A 16609-nucleotide genomic window follows, 5' to 3' on the forward strand; every position below is an offset into this window, starting at 1 on the left:
AAATGGAATTACATAGTACATATTCTTGTGAGACTGGGGCTTCTTGCCCTCAACATCTGGTGTATGACATTTATCATGTTGCGTGTAGCAGTAATTTATTTCTTTGATTGCTTTAGAATATCTCATTTATAAACATTTACAGTTTCTCCATTTTCTTGTTCATGGACTTTTGCTCTGTTTTCAGTTTTAGGTTATGAAAAAATAATGCTGCGATGAATGTTTGGTACATATTTTTGCATACCTAAATACATATTTCTCTTGGGTTCATACCAACAGTGAATGTTCTCATCACAGGGTCTGCATATCATTGGTTTTATGGAGGCTGCCAAGCGATTTTTCAAAGTGGCTTCAGCAATTTATATTCCTGCCAGCAGTCTGTGAAGAGTTCAGGTGACCTAAATCCTTCCAATTCTTGGTATTTCCACGTGTTTTATTTTGGACATTCTGATGGATATGTAGTGGTTTTGTTTGCATTTCTCTGATAACTAATGATCTTTAGCATCTTTGCATGGGTTGTCACTCATTTAGAATCCTTTTCTGCTAAAAGCCTGTTCAAGGCATTTGTCCATCTTTTACTCAGTTGTCTGAATGTCTTTTTTCCTGATTCAATGGAGTTATTTATATATTCTGGATATTAGTCCTTTGTCAAATATGTACACTATGAAATCTCTCTGTGGCTTTTCTCTGCACTATCATCATGGTATTTTATGAGAAACAAAAGTTCTTAAATTTTATTAAATCCAATTTATCAGTTGTGCCTTTTATGGTTAATTCTTTTTAAAAATCCTTTCTTTTTGGTCCATTCCATCTAAGTTGTAAAATGGATGTATGCAGGGCTTCTCTTCACTATCCTTGTTACCTCTTTGATGTCTGCAGGGTCCGTAGTAATACCTCCTATTTCATTCCTAATATTGGCAAATTGTGTCAGTCCTGCTGGAGGTTTGTCAATGTCATTGATCTTTTCAAACCAGCTCTTTGTTTCATTGTTTTTCTATATTCTTCTGTTTTTAATTTCATTTATTTCTACACTTAACTTTATCATTTTCTCCCTTCTGCTTGTTTTTTGGCTTATTTGCTCTTCTCTATGTTGACATTTTAGGAGGAGCTTAGGTTATTAACTTGAGATTTTTCCTCTTTTCTAATGTGTGAATTTAGTGCTATAAATTTCCCTTTCAATACCATTTTAGCTATGTCCCAGAAGTTGTATTATGCTGCACTTTTATTCAGTTAAATGGATTTTTCAATTCCCCTTGAAACTTCTTTAACCCATTGAATATTTAGACTCTTGTTCTTTAGTTCCCAAGTGTTTGGAGATTTTCTCATTATCTTTCTGTCATTGATTTCTAGTTTTGATTACATCATGGTTGGAAAGCACTTTCTGAATGATTCTAATTCTTTTAAATTTGTTGAAGTTTGGGGGCGCCTGGGTGGCGCAGTCGGTTAAGCGTCCGACTTCAGCCAGGTCACGATCTCGCGGCCCGTGAGTTCGAGCCCCGCGGCAGGCTCTGGGCTGATGGCTCAGAGCCTGGAGCCTGTTTCCGATTCTGTGTCTCCCTCTCTCTCTGCCCCTCCCCCGTTCATGCTCTGTCTCTCTCTGTCCCAAAAATAAATAAATGTTGAAAAAAAATTTTTAAAAAATAATAAATTTGTTGAAGTTTGTTTTATAGCTCAGGATATGGGATATCTTGATAGATATTGATAGATATTCTGTGGACACTGGAAATAATCTGTATTGTGCTTTGTTGGTTCAAGTGTCTTGTCAATGTCCATTAGATCTTATTGGTGATGGTGTTGTTAATTTTTTGTGTAGAGAGAAGTATGTTAAAGTCTTTAATTCTAATTGTGGACTTGACTATTTATCCTTTCTCTTCAAGCAATTTTTGCTTCTCATATTTTGCGGCTCTTTGTTTGGGACATACACATGCAGGGTTGTGATGTCATCTTTTCTTTTATCATTTGAAAAATGTGCCATTTCTGGCCACTGTGGTTTCTGATGAGAAATACTCTGTCATCTACATTGTTTTATCTCTGTAGGTAAGGTATCATTTCTCTCTCATTGCATTCAAGATATTTTGTCTGTCTTTAGTTTTCAGAAGATGGACTATAATGTGCTTTGGATGGAATTTCTTTTAAGTTTATCATGTATAGATTATGTTCAACTTCTTGAGTCTGTAGACTTATGTTTTTCGCCAAAGTTTAGAATTTTTCTTCATCATTTCTTTGCATATTTTTCTTTTCTTTTTTTAAAACTTTTTTAATGTTTACTTATTTTTGAGGGAGAGAGAGACAGAGTGTGAGTGGGAGAGGGGTAGAGAGAGAGGGAGACACAGAATCTGAAGCAGGCTCCAGGCTCCAGGCTCCAAGCTCTCAGCACAGAGTCCAATGCAGGGCTCAAACTCATGGACCGTGGGATCATGACCTGAGTTGAAGTAGGACACTTAGCCAACAGAGCCACCCAGGTGTCCCTCTTTGCATATTTTTCTAATCCTCTGTTAATACTTGAGGGGGGTGCTCCTGGTTTCTGGTAGGTGGTGATGGGAGTTTTGGCTCCTCAGTAGGCCTCCACTGATACTTCCTTTGCTGGGGGAAGTAGGTGTGTCTTATTACTGCTCCCCGTATTGCTTCAACTGACCCCATGGATAGAGATGTCCTCTTTACTGCCGGTTAGTGGTGAAGGTCCTGGCTTTCCATTGGCCTCCTTTGGCACTGTCCAACTAGAAAAGTAAGTAGGAGCCCTCATTACTGCTAGGTAGAAGGGAAGTCCAAGTTCCCCATATGATCTCCACTGAAACTGGGGAGACAGCCAGCCAGCTAATCTTCTCTGGCACAACCCCAATTTATGGGGCAGGATGATCAAGGCAACTCACTAACAGCCGAGTATGGGTAGAAAGCTAGGCAAGTTTCCTTCTTAGTCTTTGTTGCTGTTGGTGAGATTGGGGTCCCAGTTTAATCTTTTGTATTTGGGTGATGTAGAGACGTTATTGTCTAAAAGTTTCCAGTCTTGCTAAGTTGTCCTTTTCCTGGTGCTTTGGCTAAAGAGAGCAGGCTTATGTTAAGAATTTTGTTGTCCTAGTGGTATTTCCAAATCGCTGGCTTCTCTACCAAGTTTAGTATCTGTTCGTCAGGAAGGAAATCCAGAGAAGTTACCTCCATGTTATTTTGCAGGTCTCAGGTCCCTAGCTAGTCTCCCTTCTGTCCATCTTTCAGCCTTCGTATGATTGTTTTATATGTAAAGTCCAGAGTATTTCATGTGCTTAGTGGGATAAAAAGGATAAAGTACATCCACTCCAACTACCCATGAATAGAATCCCTCCCTTCCATTTTTGGATCGGCTTTGCAATTCTACAAAAAAATCCTGGTGAGATTTCAATTGAATCAATAGATCCATTTGAGGAGAATTAACCCCACTCTAATAAAAACAAACAAACAAACAAACATGCTTGTTTTTTTTTTCTTTCAACCAAGAAAAAGAATCTTTACAAAAACAAGAGCCTTCATGAACATTATATCCTATAGCAGGAAATTTTGGTCACCAGCACATCAGCTCCACAAGGGCAAGTGCTCTGGGCATGTGAGAATGCCCTGCCTTATACAAACCATTAGCAAAAGGTACCCCTCACCCCTACAATGGACAGTAATCACTTAATGGCAGCGTTTTTTTTTAATTTCTGTCTCTACCCCTGACATTTTGTAGTTTCATTGATGAGCTTAAAACTAAGTGTGAGGGCTCCCCTATTATTATTTTCTCTAAGAATATGGAAAAGAAGTCTAAAAATGCAAAAGCCAAACATAGTGTAGTCAAAAGAGTAGCAGAGTTGAGGAAATTTTCAGGGAGATCCTCTGTAAGCATGGCTAATGACCCCCTGAAACCTGTATAAAGCCATTGGAAGTGACAGGAGGGCCCTTGTTTGTATTAATTTCCAAAGACTTCCAAAGAGAAGACACAGGGCTACCCCATTAAAAAACAATAGGCAAAATGATTTTCAGAAGAAATAATAAGTGCTGACTGATCTAACAGGAAAGAAACTAATATTGTCTGTGTCTCAAGTGAGAACAAAAAACATCAAACACAGTAGATCACTAATTTCTCAAAGCATTTCTTCATGGAAGGTTCCTAATCATGACATTTTTAAAGATGAGAAAAGTGGGGGTTACAGAGGTAAGGATATTGGCTTAGAGCAATATATAGCTAATTCTGCTCAAGCAGAATTTGAACCCAGTGAGAACCAACTCCATAGTTTCTGCCCTTCCCCTGCAGCGTATCACCTTCCAGTCTGACATCTTCTAAACCTTGATGAGTAAGTAGAATTTAGATAAATGAGCTTGCTTATAGGCAAATAAAAGGTACAGCATGAATTGGGAGAGAGATAATTTAAATGAAACTGAAGGACGGGAGCTGTGAGCTAAAAGTTATAATCTCAGAGAAAGTATCTGAGGAGCTGAGAATTGTAGAACTCTTGTTCAGAAAGAAACTTTACTTATTCTTGAAGACAGCAGTTCCCACTGCCACAACATTTGTCTGCTTTATAAACACTTTTTGTTTAGGTATGATGAAAATACTTTGGTTAATACAGAGCTTAATCAGACACAGACCTTTCCATGGAAAAGCTTACCATGGAGTAGAGTAGATGGAGCATGCATGCAAATAGCACATTATAACCATAGGTTATATTTCACTTTAGCCAGAATCTGACCAGTTTCATGTTCTGTACTAATGTACACCTTTCACTCATTTCATAGCTCCTGTGTTATTCCATAAAGCTTATTTGCCTAATTCTTGAAAGCAGCTATTTCTCTTATGTAACTTTACCCTCAACCAATCCATTTTTGGCCACCCAGCCAGGCAAGAAAGAATGAAGTCTCAGTATCACCTCCTAGTTTATGAACAATGGAAGGTATGATCAGAATAGTCACTATGGGAGAGGAGGATTATTATAGGACATCTTAGAAGCATGATTATTAGGATTCCACACTTGATTGAGGGTTGAGGGGATAAAGAGAAAGTGTGAGATGTTGCACACAACCCCACATTTTCTAGTTTGGGTAAGGGAACTCAAAGAACTCAGAAGGAACCAGGATAATGTGAAGGGAAGAGAGGTAACTGAGTTTGGTTTGGGGCAGGTATCATTTGAAACTCTTTGAGACATCTATGTGATTTCCAAAGTTTGGGTTGTCTTCAAGAAATCAACATATTTAAAATAGGCATTAATATCAGGCAAAATTGTCAAACACAAGTATGGTCTTGTGTTGGACCTCCCTAGAATGTTTGTTGGGTAATTTATAGGAAGTTAACGTTCTGTGCAATCAGATGAGGGCAAAAGGCAGAGAAATATGGGCTATCACTGTTGCATTGACTACTCAAGTCCAATATGTTTCTTTAAGCTTAATAAGCCTGGTAACGTGCTTATTCTAGGGCCAGAGAAGACTTTCTCAGATACATAGGAGGACTGGGTCCAGGGCCATTCCTACAAAGTCACAAGAGGGACTTATTCAGTGACTCCAGTGAATCATATGGTAAAATCTCATATTGGAATCATTCTATTCCATGCTAGTCACCTTCGTGCCTTTCTAATGATACCTAACCCTTATTTATGTAAACAAATGTGTATCTAGCACTCCAATGTACCATAGTCTGTGCTAAGTGCTTTATAATAACCCATTTAATCCTTGTATCAATCTTGTCATTAGGTATAATTATTATCCACCTTTTATAAATAAGGAAACTGAGTTAAGAGGTTAATAAAATTTCCCCAAGTCAAACAGATAGTGAGTGATGGAATTGGGATTCAAATCCAGGCAGCCTGATCCCAGAGCCTATGCTGTACTATTGTTCATATCAGCCAATTAACCTAAATTGAGTTTCTAGATTGAAAAAAATAGAACTGTACCCATATATATACCGCATGCAAGATCTTGGCACTTTGTTTTAGACCCATTTTCCCAAAGTATGTACAATCTAATATCAAATTATTAGGACTGATATGAAAGAATGGATTTGTCTGTTTGCTTATGCCCTCTTTCTTTCAAAAAATAATTGAAGATGCAATTAACATGTTCTACAAATCTGGAGGCATTGAATTTAAATTGCTAGTTGGAGTACCTCATGTAGAAAACATCCATTAAGCATTGTAAAATGCCAGTCAACAGAGAAGAAAGTTACAAATATTTTGGTATTGGATATTATAAAGTCAGGACAGACCTACACTCTGGAGGGAGCCTGATAATATTAGTAACAGCAAACATATTACATTTACTGTGTTCCAACCACTCTTCTAAAAGCTGTATACATAGGGACTAAATTTATATAGCGAAGAAACCAAAGTGCAGAGAAGTTAAGTAACTTGTTCAAGTCACCTAACAAGTAAATGGTGGAACTGGCTTTGAACCCAGGCAGCTGAACCCCGATCCTCTATTCTTACCCACTATACTGTCTTGATCCAGACTAGCCACATAGCAGCTGGTGATAAAGGAAGAGACTGTTTGGCGTCTGTGACTGGGAGCTCTCTGGGATAAGTCCCAAAGAAAGCCAACAGAATTCCTGGAGACACTTTTAGTACCAGGGGATCCTGTTATGCCATAAAAGAATAACTTTCCACATGTGTGACCTACTAACATCCAGTGAGGATGAGAACAAGGCTCCCTGGTGTGTCATGAGTGTTGTGGAAGGGATCCAAATGGCCATTCGTACCTTAATCCCCAAAGTCAGTGTTAGGAATCAAAATTCTGAATTTAGAGTCTGTAATAGTTCCTTCCATTAGTGACATTTATTCTTATGTAGTCACAACTTGAGTTGGTCCCATTTTTAGCCCCATAGTGTAACAAATGAAATATGATTTGATGAAAATAAAAGGTCAAGAAAAAGTTGATGGTGAAAATTTGCAAAATATCAAAGGAGCACTAGATTAAAGTTTTAAAAATCTGCCTTAGTGCTATCATTAATTCACTAGATGACCAACGCTGGGCCTTAGTTCTATCATTAATTCACTAGATGACCAATGCTGGGTGGTTCTCTGATGCTGCATGGGCTTTTGTTTAATCATCTATAAAATAAGGGAAGAAGAAACTAAAGTTGTTGACTGCCTTTTATATACAAGGTGTTGTTTTAGGTACTTTACATGTGTTGGTTCATTTAATCCTCAAAATATTAGAGATTGATAGATTATGGCCCATTTTTAAGGTTGACAAAGCAGAAGCTTAAAAAAATTAAGAATTTGCCTAAAGTCCAAGGAAAATAAAAGCCAAAATAATCTATTGGGCTATTTTTATGTCAAAATAAAAAGCTCCTGCACAGAAAAGGAAGAAAAAAATCCAAAAGAATTAAAAGGTAACCTACTGAATGGGAGAAGACACTTGGAAATGACATATCCGATAAAACATTAGTATCCAAAATATATAAAGAACTTCTACAACTCAACACACAGAACCAAGTAATCCAATTAAAAAATGGGCAGAAGACTTGAACAGGCATTTCTCCAAAGAAGACATCCAGATGGTCAACAGACACATGAAAAAATGCTCAACATCACTCATCATCAGGGAGATACATATCAGAACTACTATTAGGTATCACCTCACACTTGTCAGAATGTGTAAAATTAAAAGCACAAGACAAAACAAGTGTTGGCGAGGATGTGGAGAAAAAGGAACTGTCTTGCACTGTTGGTGGAAATGCAAACTGGTGTAGCCACTGTGGAAAACACTATAGAGGTCCCTCAAAAAGTTAAAAATAGAACTACCCTATGATCCAGTAATCACACTACTGGGTATTTACCCCCAAAATACAGAAACACTAATTCAAAGAGATACATGTACCCCTATGTTTATAGCAGCATTATCTACAATAGCCAAACTATGGAAATAGCCCAAGTGTCCCATCGACTGATGATTGGATAAAAAAGATGTGGCGTGTATATATATATATATGGAATATTGTTCAGCCATAAAAAGAATGAAATCTTGCCATTTGCAACGACATGGATGGAGTTAGAGGGTATAATGCTAAGTGAAATAAGTCAGAGAAAGACAAATATCATATGATTTCACTCATATGTGGAATTGAAGAAACAAAACAAATAAGCAAAGGAAAAAAGAGAAAGAGAGACAAACCAAGAAACAGACTCTTAACTACGGAGAACAAACTGATGGTTACCAGAGAGGAGGTGGGTGGGGGATGGGTGAAATAGGTGATGGGGATTAAGGAGGGCACTTGTGGTAAGCACGGGGTGTTGTATGGAAGTGTTGAATTACTACATTGTACGCCTGAAACCAGTATAACACTGTGTAAAATGAAAATCAAATAATTGAAACATTTAAAACATCTTTTTAATCATTTAAAAAAAGAAAAAAAGAATTTGCTTAAAGTCATTCAGCTGGTAGGATTTACAACATCAAAGTTTACATGTTTAAATTTCCCCTCTCTCTCTCTCCTTCTTTTTTTTCTTTTGTTTTCTTTTCTTTCTTTCTTTCTTTTTTTTTTTTTTTTGCATTTTACCTCTTTTCATCACTGCAAACCCATAATTCCCGAATTTTAGAAGTGCACAAAGAGGTGTGGTATTGTTGCTATTCTGTGAACTCTAGTGCTACTACTTGGGTGACCATCATGTTAACCTACCTTTAACCTCCGTCTCTTGGGTGCTGTCCTTGGGTTACGATTTAATAGTCAAATACAATGGAAATATATTTGCATTCTCACTATCAAAATTTAGATTTGGTCAACTGTAGGACGTCCGCATGCACAGTGCTTGATACCGTGGGTCTACAGTAACCCAATAAAGCGAAAACCTTGAATGCATTCCCTTAGGAGGTTAAGTGACGTCTAGGGAGTGACAGGTATTGGGGAAGAAAAGTTGATTATAGGTATTGTTGGCACGTTCTATTTTAATCTTGAAATATTTGAAAAGACTTGCTCTAAAGACAAGAAGGGTCTCGTTCATGGCAGTGGGTGTTTTCTACTCTTATGAATGTAATTTTGTCCCTGTTGAAAATGCAGAAGTTGCTTGGTCCAAAAGGGCACTGACATCTTATACTATGCTTTATTTGACATCTTATACCGCCCGCTAAACCACACGGGGCAAACTTCAAACGACTCAGCTATCGGAATGTATATTTGATTTGAAAACTGAGGTCGGCTCCAGTGTGCTTTCTCATGCTGCTCTCAGAGGATGGGAAGACATCTGTGAACACGTCTTTTTATTGTCCTTTTCTTTTATTTTTATAAAATGGCCATCAGTTCTTCAAGCACTTAAACATCTTCCATGACACCTAGAGATTACGGTCTCCAGTGGTGGTTGGTTTGGGCCAAATATGGACTCTTGATGACTTCCAAGAAAGAATGTGAGTGGAATGGGTCATTACAATAAGTTGTAATTGATTGTGGAAAGTTCCCCTGCCCAAATGTCTGGGATAATTATGGCCAAATAATTTACTGGTATAAAAGTAAGATAAAAGGAACTGAGAATTTTCTCTTCTATGAGGATATAAACTTGTAGATGATATTGCCAAAGGCATATCTGGAAGCCCAGATTGTGCAATCATAAATTAGAAAAAAAATGTATTATATCAAAGAAAGTGGGTACCCATGTTTACTAACAAGTTAGGAGTTTCCCAAAAGACCCCTTTGGTGTTCTTCAAAAATTCTAGGTATATTTTTGTTTCAGAGAGTGTGCATTGCCAGTTCCTTCTGCCTGCAATACTTTTCTTTCAGATGACCGCATGGTTCACTTCCGTAATCCTTCAAATCTGTGCTCAAATATCACCTTCTTAATGAGGACTAACCCTGACCAAGGTTTAAATTTAATGTTTAAATTTCTATGGTATTTACCATAAACCCCTCTACCATTTTCCCTCCACTAGGATGTCAGCTCTGAAGACCTGGAATTTTGGTCTGTTTTGTTTACTTCTCTATGTCTGAAATAAGCCAGAGTCAAGGTTTAGGAGAACAAGTATCAGAGTTGATTCCATAGGGCAAGAGTGGGAAAGAGAGATAAGGCATAGCAACTAGATAGAAATAAGCTCTGAAAGAGTATAGGTCAAAGGCAAACAAAGGGCATCTAAGAACAGTTTTCTGGAATAATGTCAGAGAAGCTGCTCTCACAGTTATTAGCTGATAATTAAGAAGTTTGACAAGTTTCAAGATGTTTGGTGTACAGATAAGTACTATGCTGAGTCTTTGTCCCTTTTTTGACTTCCCAGCAACTCTATCACCATAGTCAGTTATAGTCAGTTATATATCCACCACAGTTTTGGCAAGGAGATTTTGTTTGTTGTAGTCACTCAGGGACTTAGACTGATAGAAGCATTATCTTATCATGCTTCCATATTTTCAGAGGCAAGGAAAAATAAATTGGGAGGACCCTATGATGGTCCTTCATGCTTCTGTCCTGAAGGGATATATGTCACCGTTACTCATCTGATTGGCCAAAGTCAGTCACATTGCTAAGCTTGAGTCGATTGGGGGTAGATAATGTGCTTCTCCCATTAGAGAGGCAATGAGTATAAGTGACAACGAAGGGTCCACGTCATCCAGTTCTATAATTGGGAAATTACCTATGCTATGGCTCCTGGAGGGAAGCAGGACCTGTCTTTGGGCATACAAATTATAAATACTTGATAATTGTCTTATGGCCCCAATCATATACACTGGGGCATGATTTGAACTGGGGTTAGTAATATAAAGCAACATAGGAGGGGAAAATTCTTTTCGGCGAGGCTGCGGTGGCCCCAGCATCCGATTTTCAGGGACGGCTGTGGCAACCTTGCCAGTAATGAATTCCAGCATCTAAGTGTGAACTGAGGTGTTCAGAGTCCAGCGGTGAACAGTACGGAAAGCTCAGCTCACAGTATGCGGTGAGGTTCCAGGCATAGTTATGGCTGTAGCTTCCCGCACACCGGTCCGTTTTAAAGCCTAGGTCTCTGGCATGCTCCCCAACATCTTGTATTGAAACCAGCTCAACAAATCTCTTGCTTACATCTAAGAATCAGGTTAATGCAAGTGGTCTGAAATGACATGCACTCTCCTTGTCCTACTTATCACAACATTTGCAAACACCTGAACAAAAGATGCTTTATCCAACCCCGGGCTCAACTGAAAAAGTATAATTCCTATCATTTCAAACTTAGTTGTTTTTTTTTTGTGAAGTTATTTGTGAGCATAAACTAAAATAAGATGTCAAATGCCGACAAAGTATGAAAAGCAACAATCTTCTTTCTATGGCATCAGTCCCTTCCCCCACAACCACTTTCTACTTTTTCAATTGAATTCTTTTGATATTTTACTTCCATATCTCTAGTAATGTTTTCTTAGTGGCTAACCCTCCCATATTGCTTGCGGAGAGCCATGTACTGTTCTAAGCACTTGAGAAATTTAGCCCACATAACAACCTTAGGAGGCAGAAAACTACTACCCCAGTTTTCAGATGATAAAACTGAGATACAAATCAGTAAGGCAACTCGCCTGAAGTCACATGGTGATTAATTGGCGGTGGTGGGAATTAAACTCAGAGTCTGAATCAAGAGTCTGCGCTTGTAACTACTAGGCTATATTGAATTGCTGCATGTTTTGTATATCTGCATTCTGATTCTTCAGTTTTAAATATTTATCCATTAGCTTCCCACCCCATGTCTACCTCTTCTCCCCATCACACACAGACACACTTGCCATCTTCCATGGGCTATAGAGATATTTAGTAATCAGTATACCTGTGAGTATGATATTTATAGACGAGCCACTAATTTAACTTCAAAATCTCCCCAACTTGTGAAAACCCCCTCGCCATACATTCAAGCATGTTAGCTGTTCTAAAGATGTTACCTTCTTGCCGATTGCTTTCAGAGTCCCCCAAGTTAGTCGAAGCTGAGCGGATGATTCTCTAGGCCCGGTCCAGAGCTACTGTTTTGGATCTTTCTTCATAGAGAGATTGTCAGTCTTCCTTCACCTCTCTCTTGTGTTGGATTTCCTTATTTCTAGAATCCCATACCTTCTGTTTTCTTAGTCCATTATTTGTCTTGCTAAGGCACATCCTTTAGTAGCTTCCTGAGAAAGGGTGCATGGGAGGTAATTTATTAAAACTTTTCATTTCTGAAAGTGTATGTATTCAGCGTGCACACTTAATGATAGTTTGTTTGGGCCTAGAATTCTAGGTTGGAAGTAAGGTCTCTCTCCTGATTCGAAAGCCATTTACTCCATCATCTTCTAGCATTCAGTATTGCTTTAAGGGGGTTCAATTCCATTCTGGTTCTTGATCCCACTTAGTAAGTGACTGACATTACAAAAATAATCACATAATTTTCTTAATTACTAATTTAGTTTGATATTTTGTTAAATTTACAGTGTACATGGTGGATATTTGTAAGATTTTTATTTTTGGTTTATAGTTGCAGAATAACCTGGATACGCTTTGTATTATGGTTCAAATATGATCGTCCTCAGGGCACCTGGATGGCTCAGTTGCTTGAGGTTCTGTATCTTGATTTTGGTTCAAGTCATGATCTCATAGTTCATGGGTTCGAGCCCATGTTGGGCTCCATGCTGATAATGCAGAACCTGCTTGGGATTCTTTCTCCCTCTCTCTGTCCCACTTCCGTGCATGCTCTCTCTCTCTCTCTCTTAAAATAAATAAAAATAAACTTAAAAAAAACAAATATGATTGTCCTCACTTTTACTGTTAACACAACTATATATTTTTCCCCTCTCCCACAATCTGATTTTGTTTCTGCAGAAGCTCTTTTAGTATTGTCACTTTATATATATATATATATATATAATGTATATATAATAATGTTATTATATATATATATATACACACATACATGCACCAGTAGAAAGTGGGAACAGTTGGCAAGGAGACGGGGAAGGAATGACTTCACACACCTGAGAAAGAGGAAGCAGTTCGTACCAAAGCTGAAGGTGAGACACAGTCTATTTGGTTCAACTATTTTATTCTATATGTAGAAAAAAATCTGGAAAAATTTACATAGTTTTTTCAGTGTCACATGCTAATATGTCAAGTGACCATAGAATATATCCTTCAAACCAGGGCACTTTTGAGAGTAAAAGTGGATGATAATTGTAATTAATAATTACAAAAGAAAGGCAGATGGAAACCAGGTAAACTAGGACTGTTCTGGGCAAACTAGGACATATGCTTAGCCCATGGTAATCACGGCTTAACCAGGAGCCATGGTTCAAATGAGGCTTAACCCTCCATATCTTGTCTGCAATGTTTTTCTCCCCTGTTAGTCCACTTTGCACTAACTCACTTGCATCTGATCTCTGTTTGGTGGTTTCTTCTCTCACATCGTTTTATTTCATTCGTATATTCCTTCCTTCATTCTACAAATAATTTTGAACATCTACTTTCACCTCTGATCCTTAAAGTCATTCCTATCCTTTTAAATGGTTAGCATTATCCTCTGTTTAAAATATCCTCTGTGCCTAAAGCCAGTACAACTATTCCAAAACTGCCACCACAGAAGCTGATACCACCATGTCTTACGCGAGAGGTAAATTGGTAGGTAAATTGTGACGCTATTTGGTAGCGTGCTGCAAATGAGCTAATTCCGTGTCAGTATGAACTAGACACACAGCTGAGACCATGGGGGCTCCGCAGGTTTCTGTGAAGGCAATGGCATGCTCATCACGTGGGCATTTTGGCAACGGCGTTATAGCAAGCTCAAAGGGGGTGCCTACCAAAGGTAGAGACACAAAGTGAGGCCCAAAGTAGAAAAACACTCAAGCGTAGACACAAAAGGAAAAAAATCATTTCCAAGTCCCAGCATCCAATTTGATGCTCAGGGTTACTTTCTTAAGACTTTACTTTTTTCGGGGCGCCTGGGTGGTTCAGTTGGTTCAGCGTCCGACTTCGGCCCAGGTCATGATCTCACGGTTCGTGGATTCATGGCCCGTGTTAGGCTCTGTGCTGAGCGCCCTAGAGCCTGTAGCCTGCTTTGGATTCTATGTCCTCCCTCTCTCTGCCCCTCCCCTGCTCATGCTCGCTCTGTCTCTGCCTCTCAAAAGTGAATAAAAGATTAAAAAAAAAAAGACTTTACTTTTTAAGAGCAATTTTAGTTTCACAGCAAAATTGAAAGGTACAGGGGTTTACCACATCCTTCTTGTCCTACACATGCCTAGCCTCCCCTATGATCAATATCCCTCACCAGTGGGTACATTTTTATGATGGATGAACCTACATCAACACATCATAATCTCCTGAAGTTCATGGTTTACGTTAGGCTTCATTCTTGGTGTTGTCTAAGGTGATTTTTTAAGGTATACTTTCTATGTTGATCATCTAAATATGCGAATTAGAACTTCATGGGGCGCTTGGGTGGCTCAGTCGGTTGAGTATCTGACTTTGGCTCAGGTCATGATCTTGCAGTTCGTTAGTTGGAGCCCTGCGTCGGGCTCTGTGCTGACAGCTCAGACCCTGGAGTGTGCTTTGGATTCTCTCTCTCTCTCTGTCTCTCTCTCTCCCCCTTCTCCCTCTCTCTCCCTACCCCTCCCCCACTCATGCTCTGTCTCTCTCTCAAAAATAAATAAACATTAAAAAAAAAAACAACTTCATTTTATGAGAAGAGTGTGACAGGAAAGGTTAAGCTAATTGGTCTTTTTCCTGGCAGTTTAATAGACACACTAGCTAGATTCTCAGGCTGTTGCTGTCCATTGTTCAATATAAATTGTTTTTCATCTCAGGTATGGATTTTATTTTATTTTATTTTGTTTTATTTTATTTTTCAACGTTTATTTATTTTCGGGACAGAGAGAGACAGAGCATGAATGGGGGAGGGGCAGAGAGAGAGGGAGACACAGAATCGGAAACAGGCTCCAGGCTCTGAGCCATCAGCCCAGAGCCTGACGCGGGGCTCGAACTCACCGACCGCGAGATCGTGACCTGAGCTGAAGTCGGACGCTTAACTGACTGTGCCACCCAGGCGCCCCTCAGGTATGGATTTTAAAGTACGTCATTCTTTATAGATGCTGGAGAGGATGTGGAGAAACGGGAACCCTCTTGCACTGTTGGTGGGAATGCAAATTGGTGCAGCCACTCTGGAAAGCAGTGTGGAGGTTCCTCAGAAAATTAAAAATAGACCTACCCTATGACCCAGCAATAGCACTGCTAGGAATTTATCCAAGGGATACAGGAGTACTGATGCATAGGGGCACTTGTACCCCAATGTTCATAGCAGCACTCTCAACAATAGCCAAATTATGGAAAGAGCCTAAATGTCCATCAACTGATGAATGGATAAAGAAATTGTGGTTTATATACACAATGGAATACTACATGGCAATGAGAAAAAATGAAATATGGCCTTTTGTAGCAACGTGGATGGAACTGGAGAGTGTGATGCTAAGTGAAATAAGCCACACAGAGAAAGACAGATACCATATGGTTTCACTCTTATGTGGATCCTGAGAAACTTAACAGGAACCCATGGGGGAGGGGAAGAAAAAAAAAAAAAGAGGTTAGAGTGGGAGAGAGCCAAAGCATAAGAGACTGTTAAAAACTGAGAACAAACTGAGGGTTGATGGGGGGTGGGAAGTAGGGGAGGGTGGGTGATGGGTATTGAGGAGGGCACCTTTTGGGATGAGCACTGGGTGTTGTATGGAAACCAATTTGTCAATAAATTTCATATATAAAAAAAAATAAAGTACGTCATTCTTTTTTTTTTTTAAATTTTTTTTTAAACGTTTATTTTTGAGACAGAGAGAGAGCATGAACAGGGGAGGGTCAGAGAGAGGGAGACACAGAATCTGAAACAGGCTCCAGGCTCTGAGCTGTCAGCACAGAGCCTGACGCAGGGCTCAAACTCACGGACCGCAAGATCGTGACCTGAGCCGAAGTCGGCCGCTTAACCGACTGAGCCACCCGGGCGCCCCAAAGTACGTCATTCTTTAGGTGGACAAAACTTCGGCTGGTAATTTCATATGAAGAACTGAGGTTGAAACTTCTACACCACCTGCGGGATCTTCTATGGCTCTTGGATAATATGAACAGTCTTGATTTCAATCAATAAATATAGTGTACTGAAATAAGACCTAAAACAATGTGGTGTACAGAGTCTTTAGTTACTAGACAACCACGTGTGAGTTTTCTGACTTTGCCGCTCGTCACATCTTTTGGCAAAACTGTCACGAATTCTAACCGCCAGGCTCCTCAGCCATAAAAAAAGGAAAATATAATACTTCCAGAGAAGGTTTTTTGGAAAATTCAATGTAGTGTTGGGCACAATGTCCTTAGCGCAGTGCTTGATGCGGTAAATACTTAGCCAGTGATAACTGTGGTTTCTAATTCCCCAATTTTTACGCAAATAAGGAAACTCAGTTTTAAGATTTAGTGGTAGATGTATGTAATGCTTTGACACTTTTCTCCAATAGCTATAGAGCTAATAATCTCGACATAGCGGACAAGATCATCTGATTAGCGCAAGATGAAATTCAGACTCCATATTTCATTCTTGGAAGGGGGTGTCAGTGATGCAATTTCACGGCCACGGGCTGTGCTTACGAGGAGATTCTGTGGTTGTACAGGGAGCACTAGCCTGTTTCTACTGGCAGCCGTTTTATATATTGGTAAGATGTGTTGAGGCTGTGTTGGCAGAAAGATGATAT

The sequence above is a fragment of the Prionailurus bengalensis genome, chromosome B4 (genome assembly GCF_016509475.1).
Source record: "Prionailurus bengalensis isolate Pbe53 chromosome B4, Fcat_Pben_1.1_paternal_pri, whole genome shotgun sequence".
Lineage (NCBI taxonomy): Eukaryota > Metazoa > Chordata > Mammalia > Carnivora > Felidae > Prionailurus > Prionailurus bengalensis.